Source organism: Pongo pygmaeus, chromosome 2, assembly GCF_028885625.2.
Source record: "Pongo pygmaeus isolate AG05252 chromosome 2, NHGRI_mPonPyg2-v2.0_pri, whole genome shotgun sequence".
NCBI lineage: Eukaryota > Metazoa > Chordata > Mammalia > Primates > Hominidae > Pongo > Pongo pygmaeus.
The window spans coordinates 107,175,165-107,181,164 of record NC_085930.1 but is presented as its reverse complement, the minus strand read 5'-3'; positions in this window follow the sequence as shown (position 1 = coordinate 107,181,164).

Below are 6,000 nucleotides of genomic sequence, written 5' to 3'. Positions count from 1 at the left end.
AGGAGCCCAGCCCCCAGCGGTTCCTGGTCAGTGAGAGGGGCTGCATGGACCCAGAGAGTCGCCATCCTACTTGCAGACAGTGTTGACAGAGGCTGCGGGGAGCTTTGAGAGTGGAGGAGAGAGTGGCAGAGTCTGTTCTCCTACATGGCCCTCCTAGGAGAGCACACACTGCCCCCGGCTGCCTGCCTTTTCTAGAGTGTTCACAGTCTGGCTGGCCTACTCTCCATCTGTGTCTCTGTCCTAATCCCTGCCTCCTCTCTTTCTCTGTCTGTTTCTCTGTCTCTCCTTGGCTTACCTTCTCCCTCTCTATCTCCCTGTCTCTATTTCCCTCTCTGTCTTAAACGCCTATGTCTACATGGGTTATGGATGCCTGCCATAGGGAGGGGCTCTGACCCTGACTGAGCTTCCTCTAGCATAGTACTTGTAACTACCGACACCTGTCCCTGCACCCATGCCCTCATTCTGAGTTCCAGGAGGGAAAGGACTATGGTTGACTAGCTCTGCATCACCAGGGCCCACCTCCAGGCTTTGCCCAGTGGAGAGCCTCCCTCAGGGCTGTTGACCAGGTGAGTGTGGGGAGCAGAGGGGGACAAGCCCTGCATAAAGCTACACGGAGAAAGGAGCAGGGAGGGGGCCACCCGATGGCTCCTGCCTCGCCCTGTGTAGCACCCACCTGTGTGTGTCTTGAGGATGGAGAGGCTGAAGAGGAGATTTCTCCATCACCCCCAGCACCCAGCACCTGCCTGCAGAGAAGCTGGGACCTACTTCTCCTACTGAAAGGCCTCCACTCCTACAACCCTATCAGCTTCCAAGGGTAAGCAGCAAGGGCACCAGGAGAGTATCAGGGCAGTGCCAATGATGAGCAAAAAGAAATATAGGGGCCGGGGGCCATGGGGACAATTTCCCCAAATTTTAACACGCACCACTTTAAGGCCGAGATGCTGTCATGTTAGCCAATTTTGTTTGCAGTCAGAGGCTTGTTGGAGCCTCCAGAGGGTCCTTGGCAGCCCAAGGCCTTCCTGTGTCGCTCTTTCTGGGCATGAGTCTTTTCCAGCGACACTCCTCCCTTCTCACCCTTCCCTCCCTTCTCCCTCCCAGCTCTAGATTCTGCCCTCCCCATTTCTTCCTCTACTCTTATTCAGCTGAAACCAGAAGTAAAGCTAGCACAAACTCATATGACTTTAGGAGGTGCCTGCCATGAGCTGTGGTATTTATAGTGTGTGTTTTTACTGAAATTACACCCTCCCAAGGCCATGTGGCAGGCAAGCTACAGAGAGTTCTCATCCAGGGTCCTCTCCGGGGCATCCTGTCCACTCATCCTTAGCCTCCTGTGTACTCCTGTTGAAAGACAGAGAAGGAGCAGAGACAGAGAGCAAGACGCCTCTTTTTCATGATCAACCTAGCAAAACTTCATCCTAAGCAAAATCTTCCTCCTGAGGGTATTAATTTCCAGAAAATCAATTTTGGAAAAGACTCTTGTGTGTGTGTGTGTTTGTGTGTGTGTGTGTGAGACAGAGAGAGAGAGAGAGAGAGAAAAGTTCTTGCTCTGTTGCCTAGGCTGGAGTGCAGTGGCACAGTATAGCTCACTTCAGCCTCGAACTCCCAGGCTCAAGAGATCCTCTTGAAGTTCAGCCACATGGTCAGCCCTTTTGAGTAAAGCTGACCTCTCCAGAACATGTGTCGTTGGAGGAATTAGGGGGAAGCTGTAGGTATGGGGCTGGGGTCCAGGGCAGCAATGCCTCTGAACCAATAATGTTGTTACCAAATGTTGCCCCATTTGTAAAGGAAACTCAGCAATCAAAGAATTTGTCTCTGCTTGAACCAATCCTTCCTGCTTCTTCCCCTTGTCTTCTTCATCCCTCTCTGGAACCCCTCCAGGTGGCCTTCTCCTCACTTCATCTGGCAAGGCGGGGGCCAGACTCTCCATGTCTCTAGGTCAATACATGTGCGTCCTTACTGATTCCCCTTTCTCTTTCAGTCACTACATGTCATCTGGGCCCAGGTGCACTCAATTCTTCCTCCATCCTGCCTCTTGCGCCTGCCTGTTCCTTTCCATTCCATGGTCTGGAGATGACCTTGGACTCCTGCCTCAGCTTCTGACCGCTCTCCTGACCCTCATCTCCCCAAGTGCACCCATCCCTGAGGGAAGCTTTCAGAACCACAGAGCTAACCATGGTTCCAAGGAATATTTTCTTGCCCTTCCTCTCCTCTCCCATAAACTGCTCCTGAAGAACCTCATTCTCCTTCCTCCTTTGGATTAATACTTTCTCTGTGCTGAAAACTACTTTATTCTACTCTACTCTGGCGATATGTACTCAACTGTGAACAGAACAGCTAAGCCTAGAAGTTCCACTAGCACCTCAAAACAGCGTGTCCAACTTCCAGTTCTGGATCAAGATGGAGTGGGCATATCTCTCTCTATTCCTCCCACTAAGTGCAGATTAAAATGCTAAAGATTATAGATGTAGTGGCTTAAAACAGCACAAATGTATTATCTTACAATGCTGAAGATCAGAGTTTCAAAATCAGCAGTGAACTAAAGAATGCAGGCCTGTTTTCCCTCTGAAGGCTCCAGGGGGAATCCATTTCCTTAATTTTTTTTCAGCTTCTAGAGGCTGACTCCATTCCTTGGATCTGGGCTGTACATCGTTCTCACCTCTGTGGCTCTTGTTACATCTCCATCTCACACTCTGACCTTCCTGCCTTCCTCCTGTAAGAACTGTCATGATTACACTGTGGCCATCCAGAGAATGTCCCCATCTCAAGATCTTAATAACATCTGCAAAGTCCCTTTTGCCATTTAAGCTAACATATTTACAGATTCCAGGAATTATGACACGGACATCTTTGGGGTCCATTATTCAGCATACCACTCCAGTAGCCTGTGATAAATCATTTGTGTACTAAGTAATACCTACGGTAACCACTAGGTAACCTACACAAAGATACATACTCAAAGTTACTATAGGTACATCAAAATGGAATTCTAAAAAATGTTTAAGTAACCCACAGGACAGTGAGAAAAAGAAAACAGTAAAATCTAAAAACAGAGAGAAAAAAATAAAATAAAATGGTGGGCTTAACACTAACATATCAATAATTACATAAGTAAATAGTCTAAATACTCCAATTAAAAGAATGGGATTGGAAGAGTGGATTAAAAAACATAACCCAGCTCTAAGCTTCCCACAAGGAACTCATTAGAAAAAATAACGATGTAGGTAGCGTGAAAGTAAAATGATAGAAAAACATAAACCATGCAAACATTAATAAAAAAAGCAGGAAGAGCTACATTAATATTAGATAAAGTTGAATTCAGGGCAAAGAAAATTATTAGGGGCAGAAAGAAACATTATGTAATAATAAAAGAGTCAATGCACCTAAAAGTCATAACAATCCTAAATGTACCCATCAAAAAGCAGAGCTGCAAAATACATGAAGAAAAATCTGATAGAACTAGAAAGAGAAATAGACTCCACAATTATAGTTGAAGACTTCAAAACCCTCTACCAACAACTGACAGAACAGAGAGCAAATTAGCAAGAGTGTAGAAGAATTCAACAACACCATCAACCAGCAGAATTGAATCAACATTTATAGAGCCCTTTACCCAACAATAACAGAATATGCATTCTTTTCAAGTTCCCACAGAATACTTACCAAGATAGACCATTTCCTGGGACATAAAACAAACCTCAACAATTTTTAAAAAATTGAAATCATAAAAACTTATTCTTTGATCACTATAAAATCAAACTAGGAATCACTAGCAAAAAGCAGAGAAATCTCCAAACAGTTAGAAACTAAATATCACACTTCTAAATCATCAGTGGGTCAAAGAGGAAACCTCAAGTAAAAATTTTTTTAAATACACTGAACTTAATGAGAATGAAAATACAGCATATCAAAATGTGTGGGATGCTGCTAAAGCAGTACTTAGAGGGAAATTTGTAGCACCAAATGATTACATTAGAGGAGGAAAAGCCTCATATCAGTAATCTAAACTGCCACCTCAAGGAACCAGAAAAGGGAGAGTAAAATAAACCTAAAAGCAAGCAAAAGAAAGAAAACAGAAGCTATCATGACAGATCCTAAAGACAATGGAAGGATAACTCAAGGACTACTAAAAGGTCTCTACACACATACATTTGACAACTGATATGAAATTGACCAATTTCTCCAAAAAAAACAAACTATTGCAACTCACAATGTGAAACAGATCATCTGAATTAAGAAACAGAGTTCATGATTTTAAAACTCTCAAAAAAGAAATCTTCAGACTCAAATGGTTTCACTGTCGAATTCTACTAAAAGTTTAAATAATTATCACCAATTCCACACAACCTCTTCCAAAACTGAGAAGAGGAAATACTCTCCAATAGATTCCATGAGGCCCGTTTGTTACCAAGAGAGAAAAAGGAGAGGGTCATCTCTGTTATTCTTGGGGGAAACTCCCTATGAGATGTCAGTCACTTTCATCTGCCCTCTCCCTACATACACACACACAAACACACACTCTCTCTTCATCTACTCTCCAACTCTATGGCCCTGCAAGGTATTATCATGGGAACCACGTGGCTCCTTTGATCCAGCTGCAGCCAATTGACCATTAGAGACCACCTAACTCAAGCTGGCCAAGTAATCTTTTTTAACTTAAAAAAACTCTCATATAGAGAAATATAAAACATAAATGTACAATTGAGCAAATTATCCCAAAGAACACTCATGTAACCACCAGCCAGGTCAAAGAAAGCTGCCAACATTCAAAAACCACTTATGCCTCTACTCAACCCCACACCCTCTCCCAACCCCTAAAGCTAGCTAGTATTCTAATTTCTACACTACACCTTAGATCTGCCTACTTCTGAACTTTATATAAATGGAATCATATAATATGTATTCTTTTGTATTTTATTTCCTTCATTCAACATTCTGCTTGTGAGATCATCCTTTAATTCATTTTCTAATTTTTATTTCATTTGGTAATAATTGCTAGTATTAGAAATACAATCTATTTTTGTATTTATCCTTCTGTTTGACAAGCTTGTTAAATTCACTTGTAAAATCTAATTACTTGGGAGTTTCCACTAACATAACAATGAGAGCTTTATCCTTTCTTTCCAGTGATTTTGCACTAGATGGGACTTTCTGTACAACGTTGAACAGATATGGAGATAACAGCATCCGGGTCTTGTTCCTGATCTCAGAAGGCAAGCTTTCAACATTGTCCCCATTAATATGATTCTATTTGCTGTTGGCTTCTTTATAGATATGTAGATTCTATAGAAACTTTTGTAGATTAAGGAAGTCCCTTTAGATAGTTAGTTATAAACATGAATGGATGTTGAATTTCAGCATCAACTGAGATAATCATTTGATTTTTCTCTTTGGTGATGAATCGTACCAATTTATTTTCAAATACCAAGCCAAACTTATATTTCTCATGCAGCCTGTAAATGGCAATATTTGTCTTTTAAAAATACACTTTTTATTAAAGTGTAGCATACATATGCATATATAACAGCAGATGCAAAAATCATATGTAGAGTTTGATGAGTTTTTAAAATTTGAACACCTCGCTATAAAACAGCTCTCAAATAAAGTAAGAGAAGATCACCAGCCCACAAAAACTCTATACATGCCTCTTTCCAATCACTACCCCAGAGGTAATCACTATCCTGACATCTAACACAATGTATTCATTATGACTGTGTGTGAAGTTTTTATAAATGGAATTGTATAGAAGGTACCTGAGGTTTTTTGTTTAAAATTTTGTTTATTAGATTCTCCAATGTTGTTCCATAAAGAAATAGCTCTTACATGCTCACTTCTGTATAATCTTTGTGTATGTGAGTGTACCAAAGTTACCTGTCTATTCTATTGGTGATAGATATTTTGGTCGTTTCTAACTTGGGGTTATTACAATGGTGCTAAAGCGAACATATGTATTCTTTTCTGTTGGTCATGTACTTGGGAATGGAGTTTTACAGCATATGCCTA